Below are 16,121 nucleotides of genomic sequence, written 5' to 3'. Positions count from 1 at the left end.
TTCACTCTGTGTTTGACTGGTGCAAAATTCCCAAGAACATTCTGAAGCAAAGCCGAATCAATGGGAGGACCAAAATCTACAACACTTTTTTCCATTTTTCCTAAAGGTCTAGCTTAGGGCTTCCCAAACCTGTCCTGAGGATCCCACAGCCAGTCGTGTTTAGAGGAAATCAAAAATGAGTATAAATAGGATAATTTTGCATGTACTGAGCCTTCATAATATGCAAATTTATCTCATACTTACTGATTGTGGATATCCTGAAATCTGACTGGCTGTGCGGCCCCCCGGACAGGCTTGGGAAGCCCTGGTCTAGAAGAAGCTGGCATGTTAATAGTGCCAGTATTTATAAACGTGCTCCTGAAATCCAATGTTTTATCACATTAGAATGCATTACCCTGCATTACATCAACTGGAGTGTCATTATGCAGATTTTCCTGCAGCTTTGCTGTAGGGGCTTAAACAAATATTTATCATCCTCTAAAGCTTCCTTTGCAAAAGGAAAGCAAATAGTATGTCATCAAATTATTTATCATGCCCAGCGATTTGAGCAGAAACCATAGCAATGGAAAGTGGGCTCATTTGTCACAGTTGTTGGAATAAGACTGACTCTTCAGGATCTGGTTTTATTATTCTAAGGTAGTCTAAGGCAGAGATGTGTGAACCAAGGTGATCAAAGCAGAGAATACTGGAAATCAAAACAATAAAAAACACTGTTAGATTATGGGATTTTATGCGGGGGGGGTTTTTTTGTGTGAATTGTTGATCTAGTTTTAGTATAACCGGCTTTTGGATCTATGATGTAGCTAATCAAATGTGAATTATATTTAAATGATGTGCTTTGTGGAATAAACAGGGTGCTTAATGTATAAGGCACTCCTAATCTTATGTAAAACACCTTGACTCCAGATAAACAAATTGGCCAAATATGGGGAAGGATGGCTTTTGCAGTAAATAGAGAACTGAAAGTACAATGTGTTCAAACTAATAAGCAAAATTTTATTTCATGAATGCTAGAGAAACCAACAGTAAACACAGGTGCGGACAGTCATATTCGGAAAGGTGAGGAGTAGGGTGCATTTCACAGAGAGTTGTGTAGAAAGGGGGAGACTGAAGTAGCTCTAAAGAAGAGGATAGCACATGTTACAGTTTTATTCATTTTCTGACATTTTTGTCAATTTTCCATAACTGTTTTCTATGCTCTATGAAATTTATAGTGCTTTCTGAGTCAGACTTCTTGATAGTTCGCAAATGGCCCTTCAAAAATCAGGTGCATTGCTTCTCTTTACCATTCTTTTTCTTAAAAGCAGTTTTGTTAATGGTCTTCCCAGCCAGAGGTGGAAACTGTGCCTAGTTTTTTAAAACATAGATCTTCAAGTCTTCCCAATGTTAACTATCCAAAGGGAATTCACTCTTTATTGAATAGAGCATTTTAGAAATGTATTAAAATCTTACAATTTAGAAAGCTTGACAAGGTTACAATAATAGAACAAATATTTTAGAGGAATATACTTTTAGAAATAGAGCAGGATCTTATGGAATACACTGAATCACAACTGTTACTTCGTATGCATGGCTATATCTACCATTCATTTATCAACATGTCTGGCATTTGATAACTTAAAATACCCACTATCTATCCGGTTTAACAGCATGACCACTGCTGTATTGAATGTTTACCTATGGGAAGATCTTCAAACATACATCTGTCACCTGATGCTACAAGATCTTCTTCAAAACTTGTATTGTTTCATCCATTTCTTACATACACTTTCTTTTCTTCACCTCTATGAATTATGCATGAAGAAGTGGTTCTGTATTTTAACTTGTACTCTATAAAAATGAGGACAGAGACATTGTAACTTTCCCTCACATATGTGTTGACAATAAGTATATAATTTGGCTGAAACATCATCCTATAGTCTATAGCAGCGATTCTCAACCGGTGTGTCATGACACACTAGGGTGTCGCCAAGCACCGGCAGGTGTGTCGCGCGCTACCTGCAGCCAGTGGGGCAAAGATCAGAGCGCTGGCTACTGCGGGAGACCAGGCTCGCGGGGGGGCGAAGATTGGAGCACTGCCACTGCCGGAGACCAGGCTGGCAGGGGCTGAAGATTGGAGTGCTGCCACTGCTGTTGGAATCCAGGCCAGGGGAGGCCGAAGATCGGAGCACAGCATCACCTGTGTGTGTGAGAGTGAGAGAGAGCATGTGTGTGTTTTTGAAAGCCTGTGTGTAAGTAAGTGAGAGACTGGTCAGAGAGATGTGGTGTGTATGTGTGAGAATGACCTCTCAGGGAGGTGACTGGAGTGTGTGAGAGACAAAAACTGATCCCAAAGGTGTGACTGGTGTGTGTATGTGTATGTGTGATTGTGTGATTGTGTGAGAGCAAGACAGAGACTGGTTGTGATTCCTAAGGAAGAGGACTGTGAGGACAACTTCAGCAGCTACTGCTGCTTCGGTGTGGCCTGCCAGGGAAAGGAGCAGGAGAACTGCTGGAAAGGGTAAGTAAAGATGGCTTTTTAAGTTCATTTTTCTTGATTTGCTGTCATTTTAATTGTTGGGTATTATGTGATGTGTCTGCTGTTTTGAAATATGTTATTGGTGTTTGGAGAATTTTTAATATTTTTAAAGAGTTTTAAATTGTTTTTAATTGTTAGATGTTATTCTGTTCATCATCTCTTTTGAAACATTTATTCATATATTTTCCAACTTTAAAACAATGTGGGGGTCTATAAGCAGCTTGGCTTTTTCTGTTTCCCTAATTGGAGCTGTATTGGTGTTCAGGACTTGGCTTAATATTTATTGTGTTGCCTTTTTATAGGTAGGGTTGTTCCATTTGAGCGCATGCCATAATGTAGGTGTAATTTTGTGCAGATTAGCTGGTGTTCATTATTGCAGATCCTGGTACTATGTTAGGTGTTATTTTCTGTTTCTATTTCTCCAGTTTTGTACTGCATGCAGAGTGGCTTTTTTGGGCTTCCATTCCAGTTTCTGTCTCCATATTTATGATTTGTGGTCTTTCTGTTCTTGGTGAAGGTCGATTTTGTGTGTGTGCCCGAGATGAGATATTTGACTAGCATGTAGGCTAGTAAAATACATCACCTTATTTGTTGTGTTTTCTCAATAAGTGGTGAACTGCTGTCTTTTTATAAGTAGGGCTATTGCGCCTGGTAGTAGAGGGAGTTTGTGTTGCTGTTATTGAGATAACACCAGAATATATTTTTGTATGGTGAGTTGTACGGGGAATGTTCTAGTTCTGCTTTATACCCATTGCTGAAGGTCAGGATGGGGTTCCTGTGGACGCAAAGTGTACATTTACATTTAGCCTTGCGACTGTCATGTGTTCAGTGTGTCATGCATGTGAGAACTATCGTATCAGGTGTGTCCCAACAGAAAAAAGGTTGAGAACCACTGGTCTATAGCATAGAAAAACATTGTGATTTGTTCAAAAGTTTCAAAAGTCCATATCTCTATTTGCCATGTCTGGTCTACTCAGTTTATAATTCTGATCTTCTGTAAGCAGCCAAATCTTTATTTTATAAATATTCAAGTTAAACATTTCAAGAACTCTGAAATTGAACAGTGGACATTTTTTGAATGTTGCCTGTTTCAATTCTCATATGAGAGTATAACTTTTGCTTAAAATACATTTTGTTTAAGACATATTTATGATGTCTTAAAGCATATCTTCAGCAAGTTCCAAGTCTCAGACACAAGAATGACAATCCATGAGAGATCGCTGTCGCTATCTTTAGATTTCTATAATTGATTATATTCTACATATAAAATATCTATCCAAACCCAGTACACTGTTCATTACTTCTGTGGCTGATTTATTCACCCTTTTCTCCTCTGCAGTGGTGTGACATTCATAACATCAATATAGAACGCTTAGACAGTACTTCAGTCTGCAGACACTGGGACAAATCTTGATAGAGGACTCAAATTTATTTTAGGTGCAAAACCTAATTTTAGATAGCACAGAAATGTTTTAATTCACCTGTCAGCAAAAATAAAAGATGATGACTTATTTTGCTTTTTTTTTTTTTACACTTTTTATTTATAACATTATTAAGTTTCCATCCAAGCAACAACACTTGTTTAGAACAATGTGAAGAGGAATAAACAGCTTAACAATAAAAAAGGAAAAGTCATAAGAAATAGAATTAAGCTCTTGCCTGCCCACATATGGGAAGAGACCAATCCCAATATCTAAAGAAAAACTATATAAATTAAAACCAATAGAGATTAGACAATTGAGAAGGAACATCTGCACCTTCACCAGCGCCTTCCATAGCTGGTGAGGACGTGGCCCAAGGGCAAAGAAACAATCATCTGGGACTGTCTCTCATTAAGAAAAGTAGTCAGCTGAGAGGGATCAAGAAAGACATATTTAACTCCCTTAGGCCTAGATTTATCAAAATATCTTAGTGCGTCACATAGGTATTACCACAAAGTGCACTAATGTTGTGGTAACACCTACATAATGAGAGAGAGAGAAAGAGAAACTATCTACATGGCCCTTGTAGTAGTTAGCTATTTATGCTACTATAGGAGACCCACCTAGTAACTTGCGATGAGGTTTAGGTAGTAGTGAAGGGGTTAGGGGCCACTTTTACATGCAGAGTGAGACGTACAAACAGAACAGTGCACTCTTGTGAAGATTTCATGTCTTTCGAAGTGAGGAAACTCACACAACGATGAGATTTGTACAATGTTCTCTCAACCTAGCTTGATGGACTCTCTACCTGGGTAACATCAAGCTAGGTTGAGAGAACAAACAGCTTCAAACAGCCAATTGAAAATAATGGCGAGAGGAAGTGGAGAATGAGGGGTAGAAAAACAACTATAGTTTACCATTAAAACCATTAAAACCATTATACATATCAATTTATTGCTTGAATCCCTTGTACATATCTTATCCCCATGTGTCTGTCCTCACCCTCCCCCCGCCCCCCCCCTTTGTCATGACTACCCCTACCCCTCCCTCCCTAAGTTATTTAGTTTCTTGCTCTGTTTCTGCATTAGTTTCTTGCTCTGTTACTGCATTTATGTTACATACTGTTATTTGTAAAGGCTTCTGCCTATATATCTTATGGTTGTAAGTTACTTGTAAACCGGCACGATGTGCAAACGGCTGTCGGTATATAAAATTAAATAAATAAATAAATAAATAAATAAATAAATAAATAAATAAATAAATTAAGCCTGAGATGTGAGCAGCAGCCAGCACCTGAGAGAAACTCTGCAAGTTTATACCATTCAGAGGACATCTGTGTCTGTGCCGTGTCTTGTCCACATTGTTGTACAAGCCTTGAAGTGGCCGCTGAACAGTTGCTAGCTGGGGGACAATGTAATAAAGTGCATTAAGCTTACTGCATATTTTCACTCATGCTTTAGCACACATTTTTATAAGCTAAACTTTACTCATGATTTAATGTGCCAAAATTAGCACACTTTCATGCAAATTCTATTTAAATGAATGGATTAGCTATTACTCCCCAATGCAGAGAGATGTGTTAAAGCCCTGAAACCTTAACTTGGGGGGTTTTAATGCTTGAAATTTCTCTCCTACGTGAGAGGTAGAATAAAGTAGGTCACATTTCTTGGCTGAGTGTTAGTCTGTGCTATGCCAATGTGGTCCAGGACTTGGACCTGCTGGGTGGACCACTGCACTCAGGAACCTCAGATCCAGGACCATGCTGGCACAGCACCATACACTAAAACTAGCCCCAGAAATGTGAGTTAACTCTTGGTCTCTGTCTGACCCAGAAGGTAAATTTACACACCTAAAAAACTGGGTTAAACAGTGGGGTGCCTGACTCTGAGACCCCCAAGCCAGAAACCCCTGAGGCAGATGGATTCTGCTCCAGGATCATCAAGTCTGAGATGCTCTGCCCCAGGACACCCCAAGCAAGAGACTCTCCTCTGGGAAGATGGCTGGTGTTCAAGGTCGGGCACCTATTCCCAGGCCTTTAAGGAAGGAAGAAGTGTCTTGAGGCCTTGGAGGGATTCCTGAGAATGTTCCAGAGAAGTGCTAAGTGCCTGAAGGTCCAAGGAAAGGGCTTGTATCAGAAACAGAGGGTGCACAAAAAGAAACTGCCTGCCAGAAGAAGGTCCCACAGAGTCGCTGATTTGAAAGGAATCAACCAGAGGCTCTGAATGTAAAAGAGACAGAAGTGCCAGAGAGAAGGAGATGTGTATCTTGATACAGGTTCCTGGGAAGGGTTAGGAGAGAAGGGTCCTTTCCCCAAAGAGCTTACCTTCCAGGGGATACAGGCTTTTGCTACTGAAAAACTCTGAATTTTGTTTCTGGCTTCCTTGGACTTTGGGTTGCTGTATTGTGCACTAGCCCTCGCTGTGTCATTATTTTGGACTTTAGTTTTTTACTCCCATCACTGCCAGTTAAAAAAACCTTTCATTTTGAGCAACAGTTTTTGGAGTCAGTGTGGTGTTTTGGATACTTGTACTGGGCTGATGAGCAGAAGAGCCCCAGTGAGGAGAAACCATAAGAGCTTTGGGAGGGAGACTTCTTTCACCCTGTGCTGGAACCTGAAGAGGTCCTGGGTTCTGCCCTTGACCAGGAGCCTCCCCATGGGCCTCCAGGCCCAGGACTGGACTACACTTACAATATTTGCTAGATACAGCGGCTAGGACTGTGGGTGTCTGCTGCATTATGTACAATGGTGCAGTATGGAACCACCACCAAAGAGTACATTAATCCCTTCCTTTCGCCTGATCCCCAATGCCTCTCCACCACCATCAGAAATCAGGACAGCTCCATGGGGAGGGGGCGGGGAGGGGGAGAGAGGACAGGTCTGTATTTGGTGAGGGTCTGTCTGTGTTCTGCATGTGTGACCAAGCTAAGGTGCTCTGCTACTGTGTAATTTCTGTATAGGGATCTACAGCAGCCTGGCATGTTCTGTTACCTAATATTATTTATTTAGCTTCATTTATACTCCTCGATCTCTATAAAGCAAATAATAGGAAGTTTATTGATGTTGTAGGGCCTAGTGTAATATTTGCAGTGCTGCTTTTCCCTGAGTAGGGTTATTGATGTTTGAGTGCTGGCAATTAGTGCTATTTTGTTGGGGAAATTTACTTAATTGTAATTGAGTTTGCTCATGGCTTTGTAAAAGCCAAGCACGCACCCAATAAAATTTCCAGTAGGTCTAATGCCGTATAAGTTCCAAGTGTCTTTTTTGCTTATTATGCAAACTTTTCTGGCTGGCATCACAGCAGTGCTTATAATATAATATACATTGTTGCTGTAAGTGATATTTTCACCTCAGAAGACTGTACTTGTATGTACAGAAGTCATGAGTTGTGCACAAATCATATTTTCAGCACAGAAAACATACAGTATGTGTATAAATCATGTTTTCTGCATGCTAAGCATATTTTTGTGTGTATTTTTGGTTGCTGCCAACTGGCTCCAGATTGACTCACCAGGGTTATCCAGTCCTGGGCTTACACCATTGCATGCAGGGACTTGTAGTCTTACTTTTCTTAAACCCAGGACTGGATCAAGTTTGGGAGACGAATCTTGAACCAGCTGGCAACCCTAATAGCATATCATTAACTTACTGTTTTAGGAGTTAATTTTTTTGTGCAAAAGTAAAGAAAATGTATACCGAAGCTTGGTGCATGTTTTTTTTTTTTTACTCATGTTTTATTACACTTTTGACTCATTACAATGTCCTGTCCAATCAGCACCTATCCCAGGGAGATTGACTGCTGGTTTTTAAGGGCAATAAGGTATTATGGAGGCCCATTCACTGCTAGCAAAGCCACCGCGTCACCTGACCTCTGCTCCTGCTTCTGGGTTCTCAATGCAATGGAAATCAAATCACCCAAGGCGAGTCAGCGAGCACATTTTTCAAACCTTGGCCATTACAGGGGTGATTTTTCAAATAACCCGTGCACTTGAGAAGTACTCAGGCACTTCTGTCATATGAGCTCTATGACAAATCTCAGAGAGGGACTACCCAGGTAGTTTCTCCTTAGAAATTAACTAGCTTAAAGTACAAAGGGTGCATGCATTTTTCACCTGCTATTTGTGTGGAGGCCAAATGGAGGTAAAATAGTATGCGTACATTTTTGTAGAAAAAAAAAAACCCCACAAAGTCCAAAATGAAACACCAATGGCTAGTGCATCAACGGTTCAGAAAAAAAACTACAGTACAAAGCACAATTTAGGAAAAAACAGTTTCCTCTCACAGTTTCCCAGTGCTGGCAGGTAACATCTATGGAGAAGGGACTCTCTTCTCCTTGCTCTTTCCCAGTACTTGTTTTGGAATGCAGCTCTCCATCCTCCTTTTTTTCTTTTACTATTTCCACTTCTCAACTCAAATGAGCTTCTGGCTGATTCCCTATTGTAAGCCAGCACCTCTCTAGGACCTTCCTCCAACAGGCAGTGTCTCCTAGAACTCTCCACACTTCCTCAGCTATTCTGTCTGAAGAGATGCCTCTTCCTTGGAGCTCCAGAACTTAGAACTCTCACGGGAATACTACCCTGACCTTGGGCCTCAAGCACCTTACCAGGTCGAGAACACAGCTTCTCCACAGTTTTCCATCTTGATCTTATTGCTGTGATTTAAGTGGCCTCTGCAAAGAGAGATACTCACTCTTTCATCCCTGCCTTAAGGCCGACTTCTCTCTATGGACTTTCTCCGGAAGCTTCTGACTGTCTGAAAATGGGCACACTAGTTTTCTTAAGGAACAGCGCCTCCCACTGGGGGGTGCCAAAACTTACAAAAAACACTTACCTACACTAACATTACTACTGGCAACCAGGCATGTGGAGGCCACTGCTGCCATCTCATCCTTCACACCCCATCCCTCAAAACTGCACACCTTACCCTCACTAGAGAAAGAGCCTTCTCCATTGCTGGCCCCTCCCTCTGGAACTCCCTTCCCACTGATCTCCATCTAGAACCATCCTTACGCAATTTTAAAAAAGGCATCAAGACATGGCTTTTCAAACAGGCCTACCCAGATACTAACCAAACCTAGACAAGGCCCACCCTGCCTCGCAGAACTTGCCTTACAATATATTTATGTATATAGCTAGCCCAGTTACTTTATGTACTCTCCCAATGATGTAAATATAGTAAGTTTCTATAGCTATTTTGGATCCTCTCCACTTTCTCCTCTTTACTTCGTTTCAGTTCTCTACTCTTAGTCCCTCTCGTTCCCAGCCCTTCTTTTCTCCCCTTTTCTTGCCTGCTGCCCTCGCCCCACCCCCCGTTAAATGTAATTTTCCTTTCTTTGAGTTAATTGTAAACCGGCGTGATGTGTTCTACGAATGTCGGTATATTAAAAGTTCATAAATAAAAGTTCATAAATCAAAATATTAGTAAGGGGTGAATGTGAGAGTCCTTTACATGTATAAACACATTCTAAAGGCCTACATTTGAAATACTAGGGCTACCAGTTTAGAAAATGGAGACTCCGTAGCGCTATAGAATTATCCAAAGACACTTTATTCTTATCCAAATTTGTACCAATCAATCTCTCTGTATTCTGTGTTTTCAGTACACTTAAAGTTGTTCATAATATTTTAATGTTTCCATTCTGCTCTTCTCTCAGAATGAATAGCATTCACCGTGGTATTTCATTTACACTGTCTTGTTTTTGCTATTTTTAGCAGTATTTCTTCCATTCTTAATTTTAGCATCGCTTAATTCCTTTCTTATAGTCCTCCTTACATTCCTTGAAGCTTTGTAAGGGTTTGCCTGCAATTTTCCCTATCATTATTTAAAGGTCCTCTATTTCTCATTATCTGTAGTGAGTCCCCTGATAAAAATTACCTTTTTTTTCCTTTCATTTACTCCTCATGGGTAAGCACACTTCTTAGCAATGCTCTATCATCTTTTTTTTTAAAGGTTTTCTAAAGCTTACATTTGTCTTCTATGAAATTTAGAACTGTATTTTCCTTTTGTCTTATATTCTTTAGTTTTCATCTTAAATAATATCATGCTGGGCTCATCCCAGATGTTCTGTGGCCTGTGAGTTCTTCAAAATCCCCTCCTGGTTTTTCAAGACTGGATCCCAAATTGCTCTAAAATCCAGTAGGGGCTCGGAGAGAAATAAATATCCTAAAGAATATCCCAAAACCTTGTCCTCAAAGTTTTTGTTTCCTTATCGCTCTAATTTCTGGATAATTAAGGTCCCAAAGTACAATTACTTGTTCCAGAATGGCTGTTATCCCCATCTGGTATCCTGCTCCAAACCCTTGACGCTTTTAGCTGATACCAGCTGTTTTTGATGTCTTCTCTATCCTTATTTGCACCTATAAAACTTCCCAACACCTTGTCTTTTTTTTCCCTAATGTATCCTTCCTGAAGTCAGGATGCAATTCTGATTTCAGGAAGGATACATTAGGGCATTCCTCTTTCTTACTGAATGCCTTTTTTTTCTAAATAATGTGCAATTTGTTTTGCATACTGTCCAGTTTCTGAGTGTTCCCACCAAGACTCAATGAATAATGACGTATCCACTCCTGCTTGCTATTACTTATAACCCATCAGTTTTATCTGCTGAGCTTCTTGCATTTGTGAGCAGTACTTTAATCATCTTATGCTGAATGTTATTAGAAATGGCGGACTTTCCATGTCTCTTAGGCATGGAAGTCTCATTAGATATAATTTTCCAGTTTAGACTGATAATTATGGTTAGTCTGCCATTAGTTACCTCTATCACTTGATTAAGGAGTCTATTTACTAAGCTGCATTAAAAGGTAACATGTCTTTGTAAAGTGAGTAATTCCTGTGAGATGTACTGCACAGCAGTCCATGGGTGAGTGGAGGAGTAGCCTTGTGATTAGAGCAGAGGACTGAGAACCTCAGAAGCCTCAGATAAACTGTAAACCCTGATTTCCTAAGCTTTTTTTCCCCAACTACAAAATGAAGGAAAAACCTTAGTAAATCAAGTCCAACCCCCTAGATTTATCATTTTGCAATAAATTTGCAAAAAATAGTGCCCAAGATAAAAAAAAAAAGGGGTGTGTGGTTAGGGTAATTTTCCTGAGAGAAAGAGAGAGAGAGTGAGAGTAAGAGACTCTTTATAAGGCTCTCATATAAGTAAGCAAAACACAAAGAACCAAAACACTTGTTTTGTCTAACAAACTCTTAAGCAACCAAAAAAACAAAGTATAGAAAATTTCTTGTAAAGTGCTAATATACACAGCAGTTTTGAAAATAATTTTTTACAAAATAGTATTTTTCCAAGAATATTTTTATCTTTTTTATATATATATATATATTTTATTTTTTTTTAATTTTTTTTTTTTATATATATAATTTAAACCGCATCAGCAAGCCTGACAACGGCAGTGAACCCACTTGCCGTCCGGACTTCTCGTCATGTGCGGCATGGTGTTTACCTAAATATTGTTAAAGTGTTTCTAATAGGAGGCAATTCGTTAGATATCCTCTAAATCCTGTTTTTGAGTGAAAAAAGCATCAGGAAAACCCGCACTGTCCCAAATAACACCCGACAACGGCCGGTGTTTCGCGATCAAAATCGCTTCATCAGGAGTAAGTATTCACAAATTCCTTTGTTGCGGCAGATGCTGTAAAGTCAAGAGGACACACACACTACTATCAGCTCCAATAGATACAAAATAGATACTTAACTTAATGTTGAATGTAGCACCACAAACCTTTCTGTTGGACCTGATGGTCTCACAATGTTTTACAGCCGTACGGGACAGGAAACCCTAGGACGCCTTGGTCCTTTAAAAAGCCCGCGCTTTTGCGCACGTAATGACGTCATCACGAAGCTGTCGTCAACGGATGATCGTATTGGAGTGTGCTTGTCCAATTAATCTGGGAGCAAATTAATGCTAATCGTTGATGAAAAGATCAATCAAAGAAAAACTTGTAGTTCTAATGTAGAGTTCAGCCCATCCGGTTCTACGGTTTTAAGCCGATGAATCCATCGTTGTTCTGCGCGTAGGAGACAATTGTTGAAATTCCCGCCTCTCCAATTAGAAGACAATTGTTCCAAGACACACACTTTTAACTGTTCAAAGAGGTGTTGGAAAGCCATACAATGTGCAGTTAATGGAGCAGTTATCCGGCCAGTGGAAATACATGAACGGTGTTCTATGAGCCTGGTCTTAAGGGCACGTTTCGTCTTGCCTATGTACAACTTATTGCAGGGGCACTGTATTACGTAAATCACCCCAATAGACCGGCAGTCCGTAAAATTTTTGAGAGCGAAAGTGAAATTTTCACGAGTAAAATATATCGCTGATGTTGTAATCATAACTGAACATACTGTGCATTTTCCACATGAAGTGTGAGCTCCAATGGTTGTTTTTGGTTGAGGCATCATTGTATCAGAATGTACTACTAGGTCTTTTATGTTCGAACTCCTGGTGAATGCAAATCTCGGAAAATCAGAAAATTCACGATAAGTTTGTAAAATATGCCAGTTAGCGAACATAATCTGTTTCATTGTCCGGGTCATCGAGGAGTACGGCAAAACACAAGTGAGTATATCTGAGGTTTCTGGATTTCGTGGCAGAAACAGCCAGTCTCTGTTTGTAAATCTGGCACGAGTGAGGGCTCGCTTCACACAGTGTGAGGGGTAACCTCTATTAATGAATCGTTCTGTAAGTGATGTAGCTTGATGACGAAATTCATCCATGGATGTGCATAATCTTCTTAATCTGAAAAATTGACTTACCGGTAGATTTTCTTTCAGAGCGTGAGGATGTGCGCTACTAAAATGCAGAAAGGTGTTTGAGGCAATTGGTTTCCTATAAATTGAAGTGTCAAAACCCAGATGTCTCTTCTGAATTTTTATATCCAAGAAATGTATCTCTGTGAGGCTTGTTTCAGAAGTAAAATGCAAATGATTATTGCACCCATTCAGCCAAAGTAAAAAATCTTGAAATAATGATAAAGAACCATTCCAGAAAATCAGTATGTCATCAATATACCTCTTCCAAATTTTAATATATTGATGAAAAGGATTGTTGTTATAGATCCAATGTGTTTCAAAGTCTGCCATATAGAGATTCGCCAAGTCCGGTGCCATAGTAGCACCCATAGCGGTGCCACAGGTTTGTTGATAGAATGCCCCTTCGAATGCAAAGAAATTTTTTGTGAGAGCAATCTCTAATAAAGATGTTAAGAAACTGGTGGGGATTCTATGTGGTCGAGGTCTGTCTTCAAAAAATTTTTTGGCTATTAGAATCATTTCTTCCTGAGGGATATTGGTGTATAGCGCTTCTACGTCTAAAGTGACTAGTAGCAACTGAGATGTGTCTTCATGAATTGATTCTAAATATTGAACAATTTGTTGTGAATCTCTAATATACGAATCTTGTATTGCCACAAATGGTGCCAAAAAAACATCTATAAATCGGGACAGTGGTTCAAGTAAGGATCCTTTACTAGAAACAATTGGCCTTCCGGGAGGTTGTTGAATATTCTTATGTATCTTTGGTAAATGATAAAAAACCGGGATGATCGGGAATTTATTTGTCAAAAAAGAGATCTCATGTGTGGTCAAAAAACCTAAATCAGCTCCTCTTTGTATCAACTGTTCAATGGACTGTGAAATCGAGGTTGTGGGATCTTCTTGCAATGATGTGTAGAACTGTGTGTTCTGAAGTTGTCTGAACGCCTCTGCTTGATATTGATGACGGTCCATAAGCACAATTTTACCACCTTTGTCTGCAGGTTTAATGATAAGCTGGTAATTGTCTTGTAATTCTTGTAAAGCTTGAACATCCAGTCGTGTCAGATTAGAATACGATCGATCCGTGGTGAAGGCAGCCTTTAGATCACGCAAAGTGGTTTGATAAAATGTATATATAATAGGGTCCGCTGGACCTGGTGGGAACCACTTGGACTTATTTCGTATAACAGAAATGTCACACCCAGATGGTGTATCCACAAAATAGTGTTTAATATATAATTTTCGTATGAATTTGAATAAAGATATTTCTAATTGTAGTAGATCTGCCTTTGGCGTGGGAATGAAAGATAAACCCTTTTCTAGAAGTGCTGTCTGCTGAGATGTCAGCTGAACCTTAGACAGATTTAAAATTAGTGAATCTGATGTGTTTGAGACCGAGTCTGTCTGTTCTGATTGGATCCGTCTGCCCACCGACTCCCTCGTATACATGGACGTCGCCGGGATCCTCGGCCCCGACCTAAAAAATTACTTGCTGTTGTGGCAGTGGTGGGAACCACTTCTTCTCCAGAGGAGTTATCACTGCTGGAATCAAACGTGACTTTGTTGGGTTTTTTCTTCGCTTTCTCATCCATCCAAGGATAGACGTATCCTGTTGTATAGTCTCTTTCGTCTCTTTGTAATTTTTCTAGTTTCATTTGTTTTAAATCCGTTTTAAATTTATCAAGTAGATCATTAGTGTGTTTTAATTTTTCAGTGTAACTTTCCAGAGTGGTCGAGCTAGTTAACTGATTTTGTATGCTCTCAATCTCTGATTGGATTTCAGATTCCTTAACTTGTGCTGTCTTGATAATTAGTACCATCAGATCTAAACTACATTTGTTCAAGATCGCATTCCAATTAATCAGAAATTCTGGATCTTCATTATACAAATGTGGAGACTTAAGTATCCACAAACCCCGAGGTATTCTCTGTTGTCGGCAATACTCAAGCAAGGTTTCTGCATGTAAAGTGGTTCTAATTAACCGATGATTCAATTTATCATAAGTGGTCCAGAGATCAGAATCCACTGGACCTGTTGTTGTTGAAAAAATGGAAGGTTTGGAAAGCAATGATTGAATTTCAGTTTCAGAAAAACTCAATGTTTTAAGGGCGTCCGTCCCTGCCATAGGTTCCAATATATAACAAAGCAAAACACAAAGAACCAAAACACTTGTTTTGTCTAACAAACTCTTAAGCAACCAAAAAAACAAAGTATAGAAAATTTCTTGTAAAGTGCTAATATACACAGCAGTTTTGAAAATAATTTTTTACAAAATAGTATTTTTCCAAGAATATTTTTATCTTTTTTATATATATATATATTTTTTTTATATATATAATTTAAACCGCATCAGCAAGCCTGACAACGGCAGTGAACCCACTTGCCGTCCGGACTTCTCGTCATGTGCGGCATGGTGTTTACCTAAATATTGTTAAAGTGTTTCTAATAGGAGGCAATTCGTTAGATATCCTCTAAATCCTGTTTTTGAGTGAAAAAAGCATCAGGAAAACCCGCACTGTCCCAAATAACACCCGACAACGGCCGGTGTTTCGCGATCAAAATCGCTTCATCAGGAGTAAGTATTCACAAATTCCTTTGTTGCGGCAGATGCTGTAAAGTGAAGAGGACACACACACTACTATCAGCTCCAATAGATACAAAATAGATACTTAACTTAATGTTGAATGTAGCACCACAAACCTTTCTGTTGGACCTGATGGTCTCACAATGTTTTACAGCCGTACGGGACAGGAAACCCTAGGACGCCTTGGTCCTTTAAAAAGCCCGCGCTTTTGCGCACGTAATGACGTCATCACGAAGCGCGGGCTTTTTAAAGGACCAAGGCGTCCTAGGGTTTCCTGTCCCGTACGGCTGTAAAACATTGTGAGACCATCAGGTCCAACAGAAAGGTTTGTGGTGCTACATTCAACATTAAGTTAAGTATCTATTTTGTATCTATTGGAGCTGATAGTAGTGTGTGTGTCCTCTTCACTTTACAGCATCTGCCGCAACAAAGGAATTTGTGAATACTTACTCCTGATGAAGCGATTTTGATCGCGAAACACCGGCCGTTGTCGGGTGTTATTTGGGACAGTGCGGGTTTTCCTGATGCTTTTTTCACTCAAAAACAGGATTTAGAGGATATCTAACGAATTGCCTCCTATTAGAAACACTTTAACAATATTTAGGTAAACACCATGCCGCACATGACGAGAAGTCCGGACGGCAAGTGGGTTCACTGCCGTTGTCAGGCTTGCTGATGCGGTCTCATATAAGTAAACCATTTATACTGCTGTAAGAGGGGAAACTAGTAACTCGGGTGAGGTTTTCATGATGGGCTAGGTTTTGGGGAGCAGTTTTACATGCACAATCAGAGGTACAAACAGCACAGCGGACATCAGTGAAGATTTGATGTGATTTGGAGA

Source organism: Rhinatrema bivittatum, chromosome 5, assembly GCF_901001135.1.
Source record: "Rhinatrema bivittatum chromosome 5, aRhiBiv1.1, whole genome shotgun sequence".
Classification (NCBI taxonomy): Eukaryota; Metazoa; Chordata; class Amphibia; order Gymnophiona; family Rhinatrematidae; genus Rhinatrema; species Rhinatrema bivittatum.
This window is presented reverse-complemented; position numbering follows the sequence as displayed.